The 25220-nt window shown below is 40.5% G+C and overlaps 1 protein-coding gene across 3 annotated transcripts in view; it reads left to right on the top strand.

The window, feature by feature from the left end:
• The first annotated feature begins 16501 nt into the window (after positions 1–16501).
• Positions 16502–25220, top strand: part of LOC115207538 (contactin-4-like) — a 242940-nt gene continuing 234221 nt past the window's right edge. For 2 of the 3 annotated variants that reach the window (XM_029774694.1, XM_029774692.1), the window contains exon 1: positions 16502–17109. The gene's annotated coding sequence lies outside the window, so the exon portion shown is untranslated. The remainder of the gene's footprint in view (positions 17110–25220) is intronic. The other variant, XM_029774693.1, reaches the window with a different exon arrangement.

The raw sequence follows: 25220 nt of genomic DNA, 5'->3' as shown, positions 1-25220 counted from the left end.
GATTGGCTCAAACACATTGACAAGGAAAGAAATTCCACAAATTAACTTTTAACAAGCACCTATTAATTAAAATGAATTCCAGGTGACTACCTAATGAAGCTGGTTGAGAGAATGCCAAGAGTGTGCAAAGCTGTCATCAAGGCAAAGAGTGGCTACGTTGAAGAATCTCAAATATAAAATATATTTTGATTTGTTTAAAAAAAATGTGGTTACTACATGATTCCATGTGTTATTTCATCGTTTGATGTCTTCACTATTATTCTACAATATAGAAAATAATAAAAATAATGAAAAACCCTGGAATGAGTAGGGGAGTCCAAACTTTAACTGGTACTGTATACCGTAAATTCCAGACTATAAGCCGCAACTTTTTTCCCAGCTTTGACCTCGCGGCTTAAACAATGACGTGGCTAATATATGGATTTTTCCCGCTTTCAATTTTTTTTTCTCCAAAAAAACACATTCTGTGACGTGCTCAGTTTTTGGGCAGCATGAAGCTTTCATTAGACCAATGAAATTGCAAAAAGACAACTAAAGCTTACTGCAAATGTTTTATTTTTTGTTACAAGCCGTGTTTAGTTAAAGCCTATTTATTTTTGTTACAAGCCGTGTTTCGTTAAAGCCTGTGTAAAGTTCATTTGTTTCAATGTACCGGTAGGCACCTGCGGCTTATAGACATGTGCGGCTTATTTATGTTCATAATAATATTTTTTTAATTCAGTGGGTGCGGCTTATATTCAGGTGCGCTTAATAGTCCGGAAATTACGGTATACAAAATTATTGTGACAAGTGACAAGCTACACGCTGTTTATCCATACAGTGCTCAGCATCCTTAGCTAGCTAGCTAAAATGTCATCCCTGTATTTGTCAGTAAAGATAACTAGCTTGCTACAACAAGCTACATCAGCTGAGAAATCACAGGTGACCAATGTACTTGCCCATTGTTTTGTTTTTACTGATTTTTCACTGTCTATCAGAGTATGTGTCTGTTTGTGTCTGCCCCAGTACCCGTGTTTAATAGCGAATGAGTCATGCTCATTTTGGCCAAAACACTTTCAGACTCGAATGATCACTATCGAACACGTCATCAAGTGGTCACTCGATAAAGGGCTTAGGGGCCAAGGGTTCCATTTGAGATTCAGCCTTTGACTGCAGTAGATAGAACGTCATTGCCACCTAGCTGTCATGCGCATTAGGACCACCATATGCAATTGTGCATTGTGAATTCACATGGAATTGTATGAATGTTAAAGGAAAACCAATACAAAAATCTGTTTTTCACATTCCTACTAGAGTATAGTTCAGTACATTCGAGTACAGTAGAGCACAGATGAGTAGAGTAAAGTATAATTAATTATTCTCTACTCTACTGGAATGTACTGTACTATACTGAACTGTACTCTACTCAACTTTTGTTTTCTTTACTGTACTGTGCTCTACTGTACTGTACTTTACTATGCTATACTGTACTGTGTTGTACGGTACTGTGATATAGACCATACCACTCAAAGACAGTCCAAGCTAAATTATTTGCTAAAAAGCTATTTTTTGTTTCTTTTAGACCATATTAATTGAAAACAATCACAGTAAGGTACTTAAACTCAACAAAAATATAAATGCAACATACAACAATTTCAAAGATTTTAAGGAAATCAGTCAATTGAAATAAATGTATTAAATCAAATCAAATCAAAGTTTATTATTCAAATACACATATTTAGCAGATGTTATTGCAGGTGTAGCGAAATGCTTGTGTTCCTAGCTCCAACAGTGTAGTAGTATCTAAAAACAACTCACAACAATACACATACATCTAAAAGTAAAAGAATGGAATTAAGAAATATATAAATGTTAGAGCAATGTCGTAGTGGCTTTGACTAAAATACAATAGAATAGAATACAGTATATATGAGATGAGTAAAGCAGTATGTAAACATTATTTAAACATGGATTTCACATGACTGAGAATACAGATACGCATCTGTTGGTAACAGACGCCTTTAAAAAAAAGTATGGGTGAGGATCAGAAAACCAGTGTGTCTGGTGTGACCACCATTTGCCTCATGCAAATGGAATAATCTCCTTCGCATAGAGTTGCTCAGGCTGTTGATTAGAGCCTGTGGAATGTTGTCCCACTCCTCTTCAATGGCTGTGTGAAGTTGTTGCATATTGGCGGGAACTGCAACACGCTGTTGTACATGTCGATCCAGAGCATCCCAAACATGTTCAATGGGTGGTGACATGTTTGGTGAGTATGCAGGCTATGGAAGAACTGGGACATATTCAGCTTCCAGGAATTGTGCACAGATCCTTGAGACATGGGGCTGTGCATTATCATGCTGAAACATGAGGTGATCGAGGAGGATGAATGGCACGACAATGGGCCTCAGGATCTCGTCACGGTATTTCTGTGCATTCAAATTGCCATCGATGAAATGCAATTGTGTTCACTGTCTGTCGGTTATGCCTGCCCATACTATAACCCCACTGCCACCATGGGGCACTCTGTTCACAATGTTGACATCAGCAAACCGCTCTCCCAAATACCAGCAGGTAGAGGCAGGTACCCTAGTGGTTAGAGCGTTGGGCCAGTAACTGAAAGGTTGCTAGATCAAATCCCTGAGCTGACAAGGTAAAAATCTGTTGTTCTGCCCCTGAACAAGGCAGTTAACCCACTGTTCCTAGGCTGTTGTTGTAAATAACAATTTGTTCTTAACTGACTTGCCTAGTTAAATTTTTTTTTAAAATTAAAACATCATACACATGGTCTGTGGTTTAGAGGCTGGTTGGACATACTGGCAAATTCTCTAAAACGACATTGGAGGCAGTTTATGGTAGAGAAACATTAAATTATCTGGCAACAGCTGTAACGGTTGTCGTCGGGAATAGAGGACCAAAACGCAACAGGAATGTGGATGCTCATCTTGATATTTATTTTAAATAAAGAGAACACCAAAACAACAAAACGAAGAACGCACGAACAACAAAACAGTCTTGTCAGGCTCACACAGGCAAAACAAGAAACAATCTCCCACCAACACTTAACCAAACACATACCCATATATAGGACTCTCAATCAGAGGCAACTAGAAAACACCTGCCTCCAATTGAGAGTCCAACCCCAATAAACTAGACATAGAAATACAAAAGAATAGAGACCACATAGAAATACAAACCTAGAACATAACCCCAAATACCCGGAACTAACTAAACCAACACCCTACTAAATAAATCACCACCCCGAATCACATAAACAAAATACCCTCTGCCACGTCCTGACCAAACTAAAATAACAAATAACCCTTATACTGGTCAGGATGTGACAACAGCTCTGGTGGGCAGTCTGCATGCTAATTGCATTCTCCCTCAAAACTTGAGACATCTGTGGCATTGTGTTGTGTCCCACAAACACTTAACCAAACACATGACGTGACAGTACCCCCCCCTAAAGGTGCAGACCCCGGATGCACCTCATAAATAAAAAAAAATAAAAAAAACAGCAACAACAACAAAAAATCCCCCCAAACTAAAGGGAGGGAAGGGAGGGTGGCTGCCGTCACCGACGGCACTGTGCTACACCCCCCCCTCCCCAATCCACCTATACAGGAAGTGGTTCTGGCTCCGGCCTACTGTCCTCCAGAATGCAGACAGACTTGCTCAGTTTCGGGCCGTAGGCAGACCCATCGTTCCGGATCGTAGGCAGACCTCTTCCGTTCCACACTGTAGGCAGACTCATTTGATACACAGTTAATCATATTTAGTTCCGGATCATCAACAGACTTACTCAGTTCCGGGTTGCTGATAGACTCCCTTGGTTCCGGGTCATAGGCAGACTCACCCGGTTCTGGGTCACAGGCAGGCTCCTTCGGTTCCGGGTCACAGGCAGACTCACCCGGTTCTGGGTCGCAGGCAGACCCCTTCGGTTCCGGGTCGCAGGCAGACTACCTCGGTTCCGGGTCGCAGGCAGACTCCCTCGGTTCCGGGTCGCAGGCAGACTCCCTCGGTTCCGGGTCGTAGGCAGTCTCCCTCAGTTCCGGACTAGACACTGTTGCCGGATACTCTGGACTGCACACTGGTGCCGGATACTCTGGACTGCACACTGGTGCCGGATACTCTGGACTGCACACTGGTGCCGGATACTCTGGACTGCACACTGTTGCCGGATACTCTGGACTGCACACTGTTGCCGGATACTCTGGACTGCACACTATTGCCGAACTCTCGAGGCTGGGCTGACGCACTGGGAGCCTGATGCGTGGTACTGGTACTGGATGTGCCAGTCTGGGGACACGCACCTCAGGGCTAGTGCGGGGAGCGGGAACAGGCCGAGTCTGACTGGGTTGACGCACTGGAAGCCTGATGCGTGGTGCTGGTACTGGAGGTATCAGCCTGGGAACACGCACCTCAGGGCTAGTGCGGGGAGCGGGAACAGGCCGAGTCGGACTGGGTTGACGCACTGGAAGCCTGATGCGTGGTGCTGGTACTGGAGGTATCAGCCTGAGAACACGCACCTCAGGGCTAGTGCGGGGAGCGGGAACAGGACGAGTCGGACTGGGCTGACGCACTGGACCGTAGAGGCGTACTGGCGGTCTCGAGCGCAGAACTGGCATCGCTCTTACTGGCTGGATGCCCACTTGCCCCAGGCAAATGCGGGGCGCTGCTACTGCGCGTACTGGCCTAAAAATACTTGGCCTCGCTACAGTACCCATTACCCTGAATCACGGGACCTGTCCAGTCACTGGTTGCCCAAAAAAGGTACGGGGATTTGGCCTGGGGCTCACTCCTCGCCCAGCCAAACTACCCGTGTGCCCCCTCAAAAAAAAATCTTTGGGCTGCCTCTCGGGTTCCCTTAAATCCTCCACAGCCCTGGAAATGCCTCTCCTCAACTCTGCCCATGTCTCCTTTTCCTGACAGTCCATATCATATTTCCATCGCTCCCTTCTCCGCTGCTTGGTCCTATTGTGGTGGGATATTCTGTAACGGTTGTCATCGGGAATAGAGGACCAAAACGCAGCAGGAATGTGGATGCTCATCTTGATATTTATTTTAAATAAAGAGAACACCAAAACAACAAAACGAAGAACGCACGAACAACAAAACAGTCTTGTCAGGCTCACACAGGCAAAACAAGAAACAATCTCCCACCAACACTTAACCAAACACATACCCATATATAGGACTCTCAATCAGAGGCAACTAGAAAACACCTGCCTCCAATTGAGAGTCCAACCCCAATAAACTAGACATAGAAATACAAAAGAATAGAGACCACATAGAAATACAAACCTAGAACATAACCCCAAATACCCGGAACTAACTAAACCAACACCCTACTAAATAAATCACCACCCCGAATCACATAAACAAAATACCCTCTGCCACGTCCTGACCAAACTAAAATAACAAATAACCCTTATACTGGTCAGGATGTGACAACAGCTCTGGTGGGCAGTCTGCATGCTAATTGCATTCTCCCTCAAAACTTGAGACATCTGTGGCATTGTGTTGTGTGACAAAATGGCACATTTTAGAGTGGCCTTTTATTGTCCCCAGCACAAGGTGCACCTGTGTAATGATCATGCTGTATAATCTGCTTCTTGCTATGCCGCACCTATCAGGTGGATGGATTACCTTGGCAAAGGAGAAATGCTCACTAACAGAGATGTTAACAAATTTGTGCACAATATTTGCGAGAAATAAGCTTTTGTGCGTATAAAATTGTCTGGGATCTTTTATTTCAGCTCATAATACATCGGACCAACACTTTACATGTTTCGTAAACATTTTTTCCCAGTGTAGATTTGTTTAAGATTACCAATAATCAGTCTGTGTGACCCTGATTTAGCCCACTGCAGTAAACGGTTTAACAGAGTTTTTGGAAAACATGGTCAGATAAAAAACTGAGGGAGATTTCCCTGTCATTCTGTTACCAAACTTTGCATCTGCACTGTTCCTCAAGTAAATGTGTTTTAGTCAAATGTTCAGTGGCAATTGATAAAAGTAGACATCTGCATATAGGTTTATGGATAGTTAAACTTTGCAATCAATGGTCTCAACATCCCTCTGTTATGGTTGAATTGCCTCTACCATATCACTCTTAATCTTAGAAGCTGCTGTAATGCAATTCCTAACATTTAGCACTTAATGCATGGCATGTCTGTGAGGGAACATGATCTAAGACCATTAGCAGCATTTTGTGCTGAGGCTGAACAGGCATTTCCCCTCTTATCAGTCCCACTGAGTAGACTGAGAAAGCAGAAAACCAGGGTAGATGTTGGAACGGACTGGAGTTTGCATTTTGGACAGGGAAACTGTCAGGCTAAGTCTTTTAGTCTCTTTAGTGAGTTAACTATATCTAGCTTGTATCCCCACAAAAATGCACTGTATGATGCTGTGTGGTTAGCATGATAGACAAACAAAGTGTTGTCTTTTCCCAGACAATCCTGTATGATGCTGTGTGGTTAGCACAATGGACATAAAGTGTTGAGTCTTTTCCCAGACAATCCAATGTCAAAGTTGTGACAGATGATAGTTAGGGTTCATCAGCATTGATTAAGACACGTGTTAGCATTGATTGTGACACGTGTTCGATTAGTAAGTATACTTTCGACATGGTCATGAAACAAAAGACTGCATGCTCTCACTATAATTTATTGAAATTATGAAGTGACTGTTAATTCATTCATATTAGCATCTGTCATTTGATATTGTCTGGGGTCAGCCCATAAATAAATGGACCAATCCAAGGGGCCTAAGAAGAGCTTTCACTGACTGTCTTTGTTGAATAAGCAAATAAGGCTTACAAAACAAACACTTATGTAGATGCCAACTGAATTTTACCAGTGGTTTTCCATTTATGATCAAGTACTTCTTTCAAAGCAGATGAAGTCACTTTGAGGTTCTGAGTTCAGCAATCACAAAGTCCTCTTTAATTCTATTTACCCATGGAAACACAGTGTACTAGAATGTGTCCACCATTGGAAAGTATAAGCCTACAATTATTTCAATATTTACAAGTACAGGAAAATCTGAATAGAGATTGCATATCCAGTACGTTTGAACTCATCAATCAGCCGTGGCTGAATTGACTGCCTTGCATTGGATTTAGAGCAACAATAGCAAAACACAATATCACAGACATAAGATAATGCAGGTATCATTCATTATACTATATATATAACCTTTATTTAACTAGGCAAGTCAGTTAAGAACAACTTCTTATTTACAATGACAGCCTACCCTAGTCAAACCCTAACCTGGACGATGCTGGGCCAATTGTGCACCGCCCTATGGGACTCCCAATCACGGCCAGTTGTGATACAGCCTGGAATTGAACCAGGGTCTGTAGTGACGCCTCTAGCACTGTGATGCAGTGCCTTAGTCCACTGGGCCACTCGGGAGCCCTATTATAGGAGCTTTAACTTCCAAAGGGACATCCATATGTACAATTAAATGGTATTTTCAAATGAGTTTCTGTCAAAAACGGCTTGTCTATAAACCTACTTCAGATTACAACAGAGGTACTAATTCACTTTAAAAGATATGATCTCAACAGGCATGAATCACATCTAGTTTTTGACATTTTGTGATAAAAAAAAGAAGAATTTAAATTATGAGACTAAGTGGAGAATGCTAGTTAGCATTTTTACTTTTAACATTAAATTAGTTTGTTTTTATATAAAAACAAGTTTTAATTCCCTTTCATTCTCAGTTCTAATTTACATAATATGCATTTTCTAAATCAGTATATATATATATAAAAAGAAGATAGAAGTGCACTAGGGTAAATTAAGAAATTGTATGAATTACTCTGTAATAAATATTCAACAAACTGCAATCCAATTAACTGTCCAGATCTATTTTAGTTCTCCAAATGTCTACCCTTATCATGAAGAAGGCTATACTGTAAACACACCAGAACACACACAAACAAACAATGACGTACACTCTTAAAAGCTTCTGTTTATTTCACTCTCAAAAGCACTCTCAAGTTTGTTGGAATTGATCAGAAGACCTGACTTTTATCTGACCAGATTATTCTTGAGGATGTAAAGCATATGTCATGGTGTGCAATGGTATACAGACGTAGGATCTTAATTTGAGCCTGTTTGCTACAGCAGGAAAATAATCATGTGGCAGCTATGAATATGAATTATTATGTGGATTATAATTAGTGGCTATTTTTGTAGGGGTTGATAATATTTTTTTGTGTGCAAATCAAGTCTGAAATGTCAGTGTGGAAATTACAAACTTTAGAAGATTGATAAAATTAAGATCCTGTATCAGGTAATGAATGATATGATGGTATGGTGTGGTATAGTATGATATGGTTATTTCCGTGGTAGTGGCAATCCAACTCTGACGACCTCAATGAGGAATTTCCCTGAAGACTGATTACAAAGGTTCTGCATATGCCCAATTACTTTTTAATGAAGCCGAGTGGTGCACAGACAAATAATGCACTCCTATTTTGCTGCTGTCTGCCTGTTCAACTGTGTATTGCTTGTTCATCAGTGGGTTGACTTACAAATGACTGTTTTTCAGATTAATTAGCGTTTTAATTAACATTACACCGCTATTTGATACCTGGCAAGGGGCTCTAGGGCAATTAAATCTGAATAATTTTCTTACAGGTAAAGTGTAGCCATCTTCCTGCCAATTCAGTTTGTGTTTGAACAAAGACCGGTGTGATCATATACACTTCAGTGGATACACTCCTGAGATTTAGCCAGGCCCCACGTCACAGAATGTCCCCTGTGTACTCTGTGAGCATTAGCACACATAACCTCCACATACCCTTGTTAGCATGTCCTCCGCCAGCCAGCTACGTCAGGCAGCTCGGGGAAGGACTGCTCAAGAGGCTGCACCTGGAAGGGTCTGATGAGATGAGATGTGCTACAGTGAGCAGGGAAATGAAGATCAGCGCGTCACTCGAGGGCGATGGGGAAGCGCTCCTTAACACAGTACTTTTTTTCCTACCACCTACTTTCTGCCGCTGTTTATGATCTTTTCCGATCTTGAAAAACCATCACTGTATTCACTGGAGCGACATGGGTTTATCCAGGATATATCCTGCTGTCTTTTCTCCAGCTCCACGGGTTGGAGGCTTTATCTTAAAAAAGTGTTCCATGTTTTTTACTCAAACATCCTTACTGGAAAGATACTGCACAACTTGTACAATTGTGCTTTGACTAGTAATTCATTAGAATGTTCATTTGTACATACAGTATGCAGCACAGGGCTATAATTATGAGGTGCACTGTGACCTGTGCAGCCTCTAATTATTTGTCTGTAATATCTGTTTATCCTTGAGTTAATGAGAAATTATAGAACATAACAAAAAGCTTTATAGGCCGTTACATCCTTTTCCAAATGTGTTTATTGGGGAAAGGAAGAGGAAATGATCATAGTATATCACAGATAACAAAGATCATAGTATATCACAGATAACAAAGATCATAGTATATCACAGATAACAAGCTTTCATGATGTTATTAGAACTCGTTTTTTTGCAGCTCTTAGAAACAATAGTGATGAGAGACAGGAAAGACCAATTGTGTTCTGTCCTTTTGATAAGGGGCAAAATTCATCCCACACCGTACAGTGCTGGCGTTGACATTTTACTTTCAAATGGTCCTTTCCAGCACAGTTCCAGCAACTATGGTGGATGCATAACCAGGCCAGTGCAGTACACCTCAGCTTGGGTCAGTTCTCAGTAAGGTGAAAAGGCTATTCAATTATTGTTATTCTGTTGGGCATAAGTAGACATCTGATTCTCATTCAGATATCTATTTGGGTGTTATTTTTCCTCTGTTCTCCCATTTATAAACATGCCTTTTAACATGGCAAGCACCAAAGCATAATTTGAGGGCCATTTTCCAGGGTGAGATCACTATTACAATCAAATGAAATATCATTAACTGATCATTTCATTCATTTAGTACATTTTCCTAAATGTTCTACTCTTTCAATAATGTACAGTACCAGTCAAAAGTCTGTAAATACATACTCATTCCAGGGTTTTTCCTTTATGTTTATTATTTTCTAAACTGTAGAATAATATTGAAGACATCAAAACGATGAAATAACACATATGGAATCATGTAGTAACAAAAAAAGTGTTAAACCAATCATAATATATTTTATATTTGATATTCTTCAAAGTAGCCACCCTTTTCCTTGATGACAGCTTTGCACACTGTTGGCATGCTCTTTACCAGCTTCATGAGGAATGCTTTTCCAACAGTCTTGAAGGAGTTCCCACATATGCTGAGCACTTGTTGGCTGCTTTTCCTTCACTCTGCGGTCCAACTTATCCCAAACCATGTCAATTGGGTTGAGGTCAGGTGATTGTGGAGGCCAGGTCATCTGATGCAGCACTCCATCACTCTCCTTCTTGGTCAATTTGCCCTTGAATGAGTAGTGTCCAAACTTTTGACTGGTACTGTACGCACTTTGAACATTGTAATAATTATATGGCAGCAGTATCTCAAGAAGCTTGTTTCAAGTACTTCAAGAGTCCATATACGTTCAACATTTAACCAATCATGTCTACTTTTAATTTAGATGCCTAGCTTTCCTCTTTGGTGTCTAAATTGATAGCAAAACCTTTTAATCTAAATGACTGACAAGTTCACTTGAAGCCAGCTAGAATCCTTAGTTGCTACATACATTTTTTTTACTTATAAATTAACAATATATCTATTGATTCTTGAAGAATATAACGTATAAATGCCTCAGGAGCTTAGTTCAACTGTCGTACCCCATCAGAACCCAAAATATAAGCTTGTTTTACTCTAATGTTTGTAAACAATGTCAATATAAAAACTGTATAGCCTCAAAACATGGTTAAAACTGTTTTGATATCATGGATGGTCAGTACTTGCATCCAACACTCTGTCTATGAATTTGAGAATTCTTACATTTCTCCAGGCCCATCCCTCAGCTTTTTACAAGAACAGAGGTGGGGTGGCCCACTTTGTTATTGTTTCAATTACGGATTCTAGCTTTAAGAAGAAAGTATCTTTACTGTGTCTGCCTTGAATATATTTTTACTCTCATATCGTTCGAGCAAGGCTATTTCTTTTTTCCTCTCTCAAGCTGCCATTTAGTGTCTCCCATGGTACATCCATGTGAGTAATGTTCCCCGTTATATCTCCAGGAGTGAAGTCTAGACATATGAGACAGTGCCAGCTCTCATGCAATCAATGCCAGAATAGATAATAATATATCGGAAGTCCAAATGCCATCTGTTTGCTCAGCTCCCAGGTTAAAAGCCTTGTATGCTGTTCAAGGACGAACACATGTTGTATAGAGCCTCTGGCATGACCTAGAGGGTTTTGTTCTGCCTCTTCAAGTGTGCTGTGGTTCAACAGATTAAAGCCTGTGAGACTGGACTGAAGTCTACAGACATGCTTGATTGGCTCTATGGTAGATGGTTTTGTGTGCTTAAGCTTCTGTATAGTAGCCAGAAAATGGAACAGTGTTCTGGATTTGCCCTAAAAATGATGTGTATTCTCTCTTTACGTTTACTGAGGGAACACCTAGACAGGAACAAAGCTTCAACTCGAACAGACACAAACAGATTTTTGTCTCTGTGAACAAGAGTATTGTCCACCCTAACAATTTATTGGGCGTGTGCCAATAAAAATATTATACAGAGTATAGTGGGTAATATTGGTCACATGGGGTCATGTCACCCTATAAAGGAACACATTTTTTCAGGAACTAATTTTCTGCATTGAGGCACAGCCCATAAAACAAGGTTATTTCTCCCATCGAGGGATAAATAGAGATTTAACTGTCTCTTCTGTTTATTATCTTCAGCAGCAGCATTTATATGTTGCACACAACACAGATTTAGGAGACTATCTCTGTAGGCTTATTTTGTCCAGTGACTTGAGGCTCACAACTGTTTTGTAAATTATCAGGAGGACCGGTAGGTATCCACTGAAGCATTCAGCATATATCCAATGTAAGTAGTTGTACTAAAGATGTCAACATTCAACATAAGAACCCTTAAAGGTGCTACACCTAGAATTTATCAGAATGTCTCTCCTATGTGGAAGCTAGGTGAATTGCAACAGCACTAGGCTGCATTCAAAACAAATCTCCCCCTCCCCCACATCACATTTCCACGTAACGCTTGAGCCTTTTACATTCGGTTGTGGTCCACCAGTTTCAAACGGCTGTAAAAACTTTTTGGTTTGTTATTGAAAATATATTTCACAGCCATTTAGATGGTACAATGATTCTCTACACAATTCAGTGCTTGTCTTCTCACATAAACTGAAATTGAATGAACAGTGTAGAATTTTATCAACCAGGAAATGACAGAGTGATTTCTACATTGGCCCCATAACCTGATTTCACATATATAACACAGCCACATGGTCAAAACAGTTGTCCCATTTTGACAACAGAAATCAATAGGCGAATAACACAGCCAATCACAACACTGGCAGGTAAGTAAAACTGTAAAAAAAAACTATCATTACACTATTACTGCTGATATATTATGGACATTTTCTGAAATTACAATGAACAATTAAAAAAAATATTGTGTGCAGCACCTTTAAACTTGCCTGTGTCAAGATTTCTCATCTTCGTAGGAAAGCACACAGAGTATTTCTCGTTAAATCTACCGAGCACCTTATGGTGGCCCGGCCATTTAACGACCAAAACAAGGTGACAGCAATGCCAGACAGACAACATTTGCTTAAATACTGAGTTGCTGGTGACATAGTCCTCATTAATATACATGCACCCCCCATGTACCCTAATCCCCCCTCACCCCCACCCAGCCCCAGCCCCCACCCGGCCATTTAAACTCCAACGGGGGGAGATTCTTCTCTGTGCAATAGAAGTGAATGGTAAATCATGTATTGTGTCATTTTTGGAGTCACTTTTATTGTAAATAAGAAAATAATATGGTTGTAAACACTTCTACATTAATGTGAATGCTACCATGATTACAGATAATCCTGAATGAATCGGGAATAATGATGAGTGAGAAAGTTAGAGGTATAAAAACCTTACCCCTCAAAAAAATACTAACCTCCCCTGTTATTGTAATGGTGAGAGGTTAGCATGTCTTGGGGGTATGATATTTGCACATCTGTAACTTTCTCACTCATCATTATTCACGATTCATTCAGGACTATCTGTAATCATGGTAGCATCCACATTAATGTAGAAGTGTTTTGAAAATATTATATTTTTATTTCCAATAAAAGTGAAAATGACACAATGCATGATTTACCATTCATTTCTATTGGGCACAAAATAATCTGAAACACAACCCAAACAAACAGCAAATGCATCCAACAAGTTTGTAGAGTCACAAGCTTGATGTAATCATTGCGTGCTAGGAATATGGGACCAAACACTAAACTTTTGACTACTTTAACACATAAGTGAATTTGTCCCAATCTTTCTGGTCCCCTAAAATTGGGGGGCTCTGAACAAAAGTGCTGTAATTTCTAAAGGGTTCACCCGATATGGATGAAAATACCCTCAAATTAAAGCTGACAGTCTGCACACTAACCTCGTAGTCATTGTATCATTTCAAATCCAAAGTGCTGGAGTACAAAACCAAAACAAGAAGCTCACTGTATATACCACTGGGCACACACTGGTTGAAATAATGTTCTTTCTATGATATTTCAATACAATTACATTGAACCAACGTGAAATAGATGTTGAATCTGTGCCCAGTGGGATGTGGTATTGTTAAAAGGAGAAGTAGGGTTGTAACAATACAGCCAAGCCCAACCCCACCCCAGCCTTTCCAGAAGGCTTTTATCAGCTGTGTCTGTCAAGCTATAACCTTACTGTTGAATGAATGTAGCACCATGACTTAATTATAACTGGACAGGAAATATTGTCCATTCCTAGTAATGACCCCATATCCATCGATAAAAAGGCCTGATAAACTAGGACTTCCTGAGCATGGCTGGATAAATGCAGCTTGACTAATGAGACTCTAGCTAATGAGGATGACAGCTCTGCTCTATCTCATGTGTTGCTCTGTGGTTCAGAGGCTGGAATGGGATGCTTTTATCCTTTCTTAGAAATTTCAATGAGAGCTCGCTTGTTCACACTTGGGTTTCACCCAACCCTGGATGTGATATCTCACAGCAAAATAGCTTGATATATCAGAGCAGCTGTAATGTGTGATGCCATTTTCATAAGAGTTGCTTCTATTTTGCTTGCATACAGTCTTGTTCCATCGCTGCAACTCCTCTACGGACTCGGGAGAGGCGAAGGTCGATAGCCATGCGTCCTCCAAAACACGACCTTGCCAAGCCCTACTGCTCGCTTAACCAGCCACACCAACTTGTCAGAGGAAATGCTGTCCAGCTGGCGACCGCAATCAGCTTGCAGGCGCCCGGCCCGAGGAGTCGCTAGAGCGCGATCGGACAAGGAAATCCCGGCCGGCCAACCCCTCCCCTAACCCGGACCAATTGTGTACCGCCTCATGGGTCTCGCAGTCACGACCGGCTGTGACACAGCCCAGGATCAAACCCGGGTCTGTAGTGACGCCTCAAGCACTGCGATGCAGTGCTTTAGACCGCTGCGCCACTCAGGAGGCTGTGTCAGGGTTTCTAACATAATTATCTAGTGTCAATCCTCTATGGCATACAGTCAGTAAGTATGCTATGTTACGGTATATCTATACAGTAAGTCATAACAGGAGAGGCAGAGCCCTCACCCCAAATCAACAACAGCTCAGCTTAATTAACTACCCCTTGGGTCCAGATAACGCTGTGCCTTCATAATGTGTCAGTCTTGATAGTTTAGCACATACCTGATGCTTCTATCGATTAGTTAATAATCCAATCTAAAGTATTTATTCTGGTGAAAAAGCTCTTCCATTTGTGGAGTATAACTGGCTCTATTTCTTGGTTCAGAGAGTTCTCTATCCTTAGCAAGAAGACAGGTAGTCTGGGGGTTAAATGTCTTGGCAATGCAGTCATTACCAAGCTCAGAGTGAAAACAAAGACATTGTTTACAGCTCAACAGGGAAATAAAAACATAGATGCACAAGCATATGGAAAACAACTAAAATCATCTGAAAAAGTAAAATCATACAATATTATAGTTAAATATGTTTGCAAACAGACAATAAGAACTATGTTAGTTATGGTCATTGTTCTCAGTTCTCTCTGTCTTCTGTACTGAAGCTCTTTTCCATACCAACTTCTTTGCAATGCCCACTGGGAATATTATCTAATTCTCCTTAATTATTGCCGTTTTTTCCATCGACTATTTTAAAAGGAGTAGATTTTCTTAAATCCCACTTACTATAATTAACACTTCTATGAGGATAATGGAAAAGTAAGAGATCAAAGGTTGAATTAATTAGGTTAAGCAGACTTACGTGTTTAATTCAATTCATACATCTACAGTACAATGGATATAGGTATAGAGCTAGATAGACAGACAGAGAGACAGACAGACAATTTGGAAATGTTTTAAGAACATTCTTACTCTATATGAATGAATAAGTCAATAATTTGGTGCCTGTACGTCTAAGTGGAAATAAATAAACAACAACTGAATTCAAATGTCAGTATGGCAGGCTACTGACAATTACCTCTGGCACAAAGGGGCTTATTTTGACAACTCACTTGAAAGTTTGTTGCCACCTAGTGGATTGTTGTATGTTCCCAAGAGGATGATGTTTTGTTATTAGCGTAGTAAACACACACACACACACACACACACACACACACATACAGAGGGCGAGAGAGAGATGTGTCTATGGAGTGGTACTAGAGCATTCCACTGGTAGTCACAGATGTTGATAGAATCAGTTAATTGATTAAGATGTAGATGTAAAGGTTTAAGGTTCTCCAACTGACCTCATGGACCTCCTGCTCACAAGGTACAACCCTATATCCTTTAAACCGTCTCATTGTTGTCAATGAGAAATATTTATTAACATCGGCCAATTCTGCTTAATTTAGTGGAATTTCATTGTATTGACTGGAAAATGCAATATCCAAATGGCGAGATGTGATCTCATTAAGAAGAGATAAATACTTGATCAGCTAATGCATTCTGGGTGTAGTCTTCTCAGGGTTACAGGCTGATCCATTTAGAGTGAGGACACTAAACCTTGCCTCTAAAAGGATAAACCTCGGGTTATTACCCGTCTGCTTGCTAGTTTCAGACACTACAGAAAATATTGTATGGAAAAATATGTTTTAAAAAGCTCTCAGACACGGTTTAAATGAACAATTGTTATCATTTTGTTGGTAGTCTTTGGAAGCCAGAATACCTTTTAAACATTTGAATAGACACTTGTTTTTCGTTTCATCTATTAGGGTTGCCTAGCTATCACATTCGTGTTAATAGGCCTATATCTAGTTAGACTACTGTTTTATAATGATGCCAGCGAACTTTAAAGTTATTGTAACAGATATTTCCTCAAGACAAGTCCTAAATATGTGGGAGGTGTCTCTCTCGTGCCAGCGCACGCCACTGTAGGAGAAGGTAGAATTATTCATGCATTGATGGCATGACGCTGCATTTCTAATCAATGGGAAACATAGTATTTTACGATACTTGCCGGGTAATGCTGAATTGGGCTGCTTTACAGCTCGCGTAGCTGTTTTGTATTAGAGCCCAACTGAAAGACTTGTTCTATTATATCCCGACCACTTAGACTACCCAGAAGGGTCTGTGCCGCTTGGATGCTCGGTGCGGTGACTGAGTGCCTCGCCGAGAGACAGCTCGTGTGCTTGCTCTGCTCCGGGTAGGGGAGGGAAACTGGTGCATCACTGTAAGTACGTCTTTAGTTATCAACAGTCGCGGGGAGCTCCGTAAAGCAAACTGCTAAACTGTGCACTATTTACCTATATTGCAAACAACGAAAGCGACATTCATAGAGTAGGTTACTATTTGAATGTATTCGGTCGGTGATACAATACCTTTTGCACTCTAGTGAGGGACGGGTATTAATTGTGCATAGCCGCCCAACTCACTCACCAACAGCATTGCCACGATTCAACACAGTGATGTCTGTGTACAGAATGTTGTTAGGAGTATCAAAACACGGATTATTTCAAAGAAATACCAATTGCAAGGATAATTACACATACGGTAAGAGTATTTATTGTTATTCTTATTATTAGCCTATCATTATTATTATTTAAAGGGCCTAGTAGTATTTAGTAGGCTATTAGTATTTAGTAGGCTATTATTATTGCCATTATTCGACTATTATTAGCCTGTTATTGGTGTCTTGTTGTAAACTAATCGAATAGACTCTATTGTCAAAGTAGTTTGTTTATTTATTTGCATTAGCCTGTTTGAAATTGTATTTAATTCAAGTGGAATTGTTCAACCAGTGTTAGAAACTATAGCAGGCTAGTCCATAGTAGGTTTATAGCCCACACTGCAGGTGAAAAGGAACCTCTGTAACTTTTGCGTGAATAATCATAGCCTATAGCCTACAAGTGTTATCCCATATTTACAACATTTGAGTAGGCTTTATTTTACGTCAGTAAACAGGGTCCCCCGTGCATTTTACGCGTGCGTAACCCACTTGGAGTTACGGTATAGTGATCTGATTTGCCCGAGTGTTGATTTTGTTAGGGCGCTATCATGCTAGAAGTAGGCTACAAATTCAGTAGCTGTGTGCCACCACACTGATTAGTGCGTGCAGATGTTTGGTAGCCTAATCCCTTGCGTCGACTCCCTATCATAATCCATGCCGGATTTGTTGATTATGTAGTTGACGACCAACTGCGGTCATAGTGTCCTATGTCTAGCCAAACATAAATATTCCAGAAAATATTATATTCTACATTCTTTCTATCATGTACAGGCTATACAAGTACATTTTTTTGCAAGTATGCATAGGTTTGTCAGGAAATGTAAATACATGTCAATATAGTTAATATCAATATCATAAATAGCATCCTTCCTACATTAGTTATCTTCAGCCACCAGCAGTGGAGTAGTGCTATTCATTTTTTATTCCGGAGCAAAACAGTTTTTATGTAGTCATCATTTTGTCAATCCAAGTTTGTACCTACAGGTAGTTTATTTAATAATATCGTTTTAAAATATGCATAAAATGCATCCTCCTAATGCAAGTCTGCCTATGGCTACACATACTGTAGCCTATATTGCCTCAAAGAAAATGATATGTTTATATTACCCTCAAACACCAAATTAGGCCATCATCACTGTCAATTGTGAATGATAATTCATCACATTTTATGGGTGAAACGTCCAATCTGCATCTGCATGCCAACCATTTGATCTCAATCAGTTTTATGGGAATATGCATCTAGTTTTCATAATGATATAAGTAGCTACTGTTTCAGCTAATTTTAGAGCAGATGGCATTAACAAGCTACAGCCTACCTGTATGTTGTTTCAATCAAAACACACCTTTAGCCTAGAGTGCACGCTGTTGAGTTAAGGTCGCATCAGATGCGACCATTCAGCAGAACTATCCTAACATTTCATAAGAAATTAAGTGGTGTTTTTTGTCAAACAGTAACATTATGTTAGTATTATATTCGGTATGTTAGGCCCATGTAGAATACTAATGAATCAGTAAGTGATTTTGCAAGACATTGATTCATCTTTGATCTAAACTTTATTAAACAAGCACCATTCTGAGAAGTGGCGGAGATTTGCTCACCACTACGCCCCTGGCCACCAGTCAAACTCATTTCCTAGTGATCAACACAGGACTAATCCTAACATCTGTCCATCAGCCTCATGGTACTCTGCTACTGTTGCCCAGTGCCCTTATCTGATCTGATCTAGATGGGGGCTAACAGATGAGTCCGCATACTCTCACTGTAGCCAGAGGCATAACTAAACCTGCTCCTTTAATATGCATACTAGATATTTGAGAATCTGAATGGTTTTAGTCTGCTCTTACATTAAATAATTATTACTGGATGACCAAATGTGTTATTTGTATCATGCTAGTGGTAATAGTGTATCTGCTTTCTCCATGGCTGCCAGAGTCCTCTCCTCTGTGAGTTAATGTGAGTTACTGGTAAGGTGTGCTCTGAATGTGGAATGTATAATAAGATGGGATATCTGATTTGCTGTGGGAGATGAAAAGCATCCTTGTTAATTTAGATGATTGATATAGATGAGGCTGTGCTGCAAATTGCCACAGGGTTTGTCTGATAGCTATGAATGGATCTTCTGTCCCCTCACGGTTCATATGGACATTATTGAGGACATTTCCTCAATCATGAATTCCACAATAACAAGAACTAGTTGGCCATGCAGTCCCATGTTGTGAATCTTCACCACTTCCTCCTCCCTTGTGCATTTCTGATGAAAGTAATCACCTGCCTGACATGCACCATGCATCTCAATGGACTCGACAGGCACCCTGCAGAGACAAACCAGACTTGGAATGACTTAGCTATCTGGCATATAGGATTTGCTATAGACACATGGTTGGTTGGTTTATACGTGTGTTAATTGTTGCCACACATTCCAGTGACAGTCTCTTAGACATGCATGTGTGGTGGTTTCTTGATGGACTAGAGAGTGCCCTGGCAGATGCAGCTTTGCAGGAAGTAGAAAAAAATGCCTTCAGGCCAACAGACTCTCAGAAGGGATGTAGTGCATAAGTGACGTTAAAACGATTTTGGGATAGTTACAGTTAGAGACATTTCATTGGATAGTTCCTGCTGGTAGAAGTATTGAGAACATCTCATCTGGGGTATTTCTATTTCATGTACAGTATAACAAATGTTTTCTCTCTCCAGGAAAACGTGTAAAGAAAAGGGGTCAATTCTCTGTTTTCCATAATATCCTTTCGAATCCATGTAAATTGTGTAACGCTGCTGTAAAAAAAATGTGTTCCGAACAAGCGACTGAAGTGCGTGTACATTAAGATGAGTTCCTGTCAAGCTATCTCAGTCCAAAAGAGAGGCATTGTGCCCGTTTCACGTGCAAGGAACTCTTCAGCATTTTCTTCTCATTTTATCTCTTATTGGAGCAGGATTCAGTTAGGCAGCAGTGAAGTTAAGCCAAATGTGTCTGTCCCTCTTAATCAGTAACCATATAGTATTGGCAGAAATCCTCTCCCCACTCAATCAGATTTATCAATATGGTTTAGAGACACTATCAGTCACCATGTTGAAATAAAATAGATCTTTAGACTTTTTCCTAAATTCACGCTTGATAACGTGGTGAAATTGTAATTTTGTTCGTTATCATCACACCAGACATTATCATCACACCATGAAAGAAACCTTTCTCAATATTATGTAATTCCCTCATATCACCCTTCCCAGTAGGGGGAGAACATATTTTTTTGGGGGGGGCGACTCAGATGGGGGTGTCAACTTACTATTGAGAGTAAAAATAGTAGAATATACCAGGTGCAATTAATGTCAGTTACTGACAGTCACTCAATTAGCCATGTCAGCTAACCATTTTTTGATTGTTAGTTAGTTTATCCAGCTATCTAAACTTGTAGCAATCATGTCCGAATACCGACTGGCATGCAGGGCACCTGCTCAGGGACCCTATTGATTTTGATGGTCATTCTAACTCCGATATCACATTAACATGGCATAAGTCATTACAAAATGTGTAGAATTGCAGGAAATGTAATTTAAAACGGCTAAATAAATCTCTCCACCCCATGGCGAAATGGGTAGAATTGCAGGAAAATAGCTGTAAAACTGCAATTGATTAGGGCGATAAGGAATGGGAGGAGGTCTTCAGAGATGGAGAAGGGAAGAGGGGATGGGATGAGTGGCCAGATTGTTGGGAAATCAGACGTCAATAGATGCAGAATTTCATCTGGTGGGAGAAAATAGAAAGAGTTAAAGGATGAGGAGAGAGGAAAGAGGCAGAATCAAGAGACAGGAGGTGCAGCGGCTAGTTCTTCCTGTCACTTGTCCTCGATAGGCAGCCAGTCTCGAAAGGGGGGCTTGAATTTTGCTCAAGCTGTTCGTCGTCTTGTCTCCACGCCTCCTTCTTGGAACATAGCATAAACCCTGGAGATCAAAGGCAGAGTAAAGGGAAGAGGGGAGGAGGCAGGGGTGCGGGATGAAAAAGCAAACACAAGGGTTACTTAATTTTCATTAACATGTGCCTGATTTTAGCTGAAAGCCCTCTCAACACGTCAAGGTACAAGCAAAGATCTTTTTACATTTTTTATAAACCCTCTCACCCCCTACTCTATATTTTCAGTGTTTGACCTTATGGGGCTTGGATAGGTGTATTTGTATTTATTAGGGATCCCCCCCAAATAGAGTACCACAGTATGAGTCATAATACCCATAAATCCTAGCAGTCAAACAAGGAAATGGTTCCAATCGTTGTTCCACCATATATTTTTCCCATGGGGAATTTTAGAAACAATTAAAATAAGGGCTGTGTTTCATGTAGGCTTACCCTGGCCTGACGTTTTGATAACCGTGTAAATCTCTCTTGAACAAGGTGACTTTTATCAATATATTCGCCTGTATTTACCCTCGCCCACCCCCAAAAAAATGAAATGCTAATTAGCTGCTTATGTGGCTATAATAAAGAACTTCAAATGTGACCCACCACCTGGATTTGGTCCTGTGTAATAACATTTGAAATTGTATGTTTTAAATTGGTTAAAAGTAGATACTCAGAGCTAGAAAATTGTATATCATACACTACATTTACATTTACGTCATTTAGCAGACGCTCTTATCCAGAGCGACTTACAAATTGGTGCATTCACCTTATGATATCCAGTGGATCAACCACTTTACAATAGTACATCTATATCTTTTTTTGGGGGGGGGGGGGGGGGTTGGAAGGATACCTTATCCAATCCCAGGTATTCCTTAAAGAGGTGGGGTTTCAGGTGTCTACGGAAGGTGGTGATTGACTCCGCTGTCCTGGCGTCTTGAGAGAGCTTGTTCCACCATTGGGGTGCCAGAGCAGCGAACAGTTTTGACTGGGCTGAGCGGGAACTGTGCTTCCGCAGAGGTAGGGGGGCCAGCAGGCCAGAGGTGGATGAACCCAATTGAGGAACAATGGGAAAGTAATTTTGCTTTGAAAGTTGATAAACTTGTAAATCCACTTTTGAGAAAATGGCCCTTGAATGTTTTGGTACACTTACTTGAGAGCTCTTCTTTGTCTACACACCTTCAGCATCGTTCACACCTTCTTAAGCCTTATCCATACACATCTCTTTAAGGATTCACATGTGAGGTCATGTGCTAAACAGAGTGAGTAGTGTAGTAAACAACCAAATATTTTAAGACTAAAAGTGTTAAAGTAGTAACATACAATAAGGAAAAACTCCAGCTAAAAATTCAATTGATCTAGTCCTTGGCCTATATCCTAATCTAACTTTGGTGCAGGTCATGTGGTTCTTCACATTACCGTCTCTGGTAAACATACACTACAGTTGATGTCGGAAGTTTACATACACTTAGGTTGGAGTCATTACAACTCGTTTTTCAACCACTCCACAAATTTCTTGTTAACAAACTATAGTTTTAGCAAGTCGGTTAGGACATCTACTTTGTGCATGACACAAGTAATTTTTCCAACAATTGTTTACAAACAGATTATTTCACTCATAATTCACTGTATCACAATTCCAGTGGGTCAGAAGTTTACATACAGTAAGTTTACTGTGCCTTTAAACAGCTTGGAAAATTCCAGAAAATTATGTCATGGCTTTAGATGCTTCTTGGAGGTGTACCTGTGGATGTATTTCAAGGCCTACCTTCAAACTCAGTGGCTCTTTGCTTGACATCATGGGAAAATCAAAAGAAATCAGCCAAGACCTCAGAAAAAGAATTGTAGACCTCCACAAATCTGGTTCATTCCTGGGAGCAATTTCCAAATGCCTGAAGGTACCACGTTCATCTGTACAAACAATAGTACGCAAGTATAAACACCATGGGACCACACAGCCGTCATACAGCTCAGGAAGGAGACCCGTTCTGTCCCATAGAGAAGAATGTATTTTGGTGCGAGAAGTGCAAATCAATCCCAGGACCACAGCAAAGGACCTTGTGAAGATGCCGGAGGAAAGGTACAAAAGTATCTATATCCACAGTAAAAGTGGATATCCATTATCGACATAACCTGAAACGCCGCTCAGCAAGGAAGAAGCCACTGCTCCAAAACCGCCATAAAAAGCCAGACTACGGTTTGCAACTGCACATGGGGACAAAGGTCATACTTTTTGGAGAAATGTCCTCTGGTCTGATGAAACAAAAATGGAACTGTTTGGCCATAATGACCATTGTTATGTTTGGAGGAAAAAGGGGAACGCTTGCAAGACGAAGAACACCATCCCAACCATAAAGCACAGGTGTGGCAGCATCATGTTGTGGGGGTGCTTTGCTGCAGGAGGGACTGGTATACTTCACAAAATAGATGGCATCTTGAGGCAGGAAAATGATGTGGATACATTGAAGCATCATCTCAAGACATCAGTCAGGAAGTTAACCTGTCTGGGGTATGTGGGACGATTTCGTCCCACCTACGTAACAGCTACTGGAATTCCAGTGGCGCGATTTTTGAATCGTTAGAAATACTATAACTTCAATTTCTCAAACATATGACTATTTCACAGCTATTTAAAGACAAGAATCTCGTTAATCTAACCCCACTGTCCGATTTCAAAAAGGCTTTACAACGAAAGCAAAACATTAGATTATGTCAGCAGAGTGCCCAGCCAGAAAAAATCAGACAGCCATTTTTCAAGCTAGCATATCATGTCACATAAACCCAAACCACAGCTAAATGCAGCACTAACCTTTGATGATCTTCATCAGATGACACACCTAGGACATTGTGTTATACAATACATGCATGTCTGTTCAATCAAGTTCATATTTATATCAAAAAACAGCTTTTTGCATTAGCATGTGACGTTCAGAAAACGCATAACCCCCGGCAAACTTCCGTTGAATTTACTAACAGTTTGCTAAATTACTCACGATAAACGTTCACAAAAAGCATAACAATTATTTTAAGAATTATAGATACATTACTCCTCTATGCACTCGATATGTCCGATTTTAAAATAGCTTTTCGGATGAAGCACATTTTGCAATAATCTAAGTACATAGCCCGGCATTACAGGGCTAGCTATTTAGATACCCACCCAGGTCAGCATCCACCAAAATCACATTTCCTATAAGAAAAATGTTCTTACCTTGCTTGTTCTTCATCAGAATACACTGCCAGGACTTCTACTTCAATAACAAATGTTGGTTTGGTCCCAAATAATCCATCGTTATATCCAAACAGCGACGTTTTGTTCGTGAGTTCTAGAATGCTTCTTCCCGGTTTTGCGCATGGCGCATTGGCGTGTCAAAAATGTCTAAATATTCCATTACCGTACTTCGAAGCATGTCAACCGCTGTTTAAAACCAATTTTTATGCCATTTATGTCGTAGAGAAGTGATAATATTCCGACCGGGAGTATGCATTGAGCCTAAACAGCCGAATAAAATTTCTCCTCAGAAGCGACTCATGCACGCGCATCATTCAAAGGTCCTCGGAGCATCCACTTACAAAAGGCGATAATATGTTTCAACCTGAGGCTCCCTCGTAAACCTTCAGTTATTTCGCGGGCTCTGAGAGCCTATTGGAGCCCTGGGAATTGTCACGTTACAGCTAAGATCCTTACTTTTCAATAAAAAGATGCAAGACGCACGACTCCTTGTCAGACAGGGTACTTCCTGCTTGAAACCTTGTCAGGTTTTTGCCTGCCATAGGAGTTCTGTTATACTCACAGACACCATTCAAACAGTTTTAGAAAATTCAGAGTGTTTTCTATCCAAACCTGAACAATAATATGCATATTCTAGCTTCTGAGTTGGTGTAGGAGGCAGTTAAAAATGGGAACATATTTTTCCAAAATTCTCAATACTGCCCCCTAGCCCAGACAGGTTAAAGCTTGGTCACAAATGGGTCTTCCAAATGGACAATGACCCCAAGCATACTTCCAAATTTGTGGCAAAATGGCTTAAGGACAACAAAGTCAAGGTATTGGAGTAGCCATCAAAAGCCCTGACCTCAATCCCATTGAAAATGTGTGGGCAGAACTGAAAAAGTGTGTGCGAGCAAGGAGGCCTACAAACCTGACTCAGTTACACCAGCTCTGTCAGGAGGAATGGGCCAAAATTCACCCAACTTATTGTGGGAAGCTTGTGGAAAGCTACCAAAAATGTTTGACCCAAGTTAAACAATTTAAAGGCAATGCTACC

This window comes from Salmo trutta, chromosome 14 (genome assembly GCF_901001165.1).
Source record: "Salmo trutta chromosome 14, fSalTru1.1, whole genome shotgun sequence".
Lineage (NCBI taxonomy): Eukaryota > Metazoa > Chordata > Actinopteri > Salmoniformes > Salmonidae > Salmo > Salmo trutta.
Note: the sequence above shows the minus strand (reverse complement) of the source record. Positions and strands in the feature narration are given on the sequence as shown.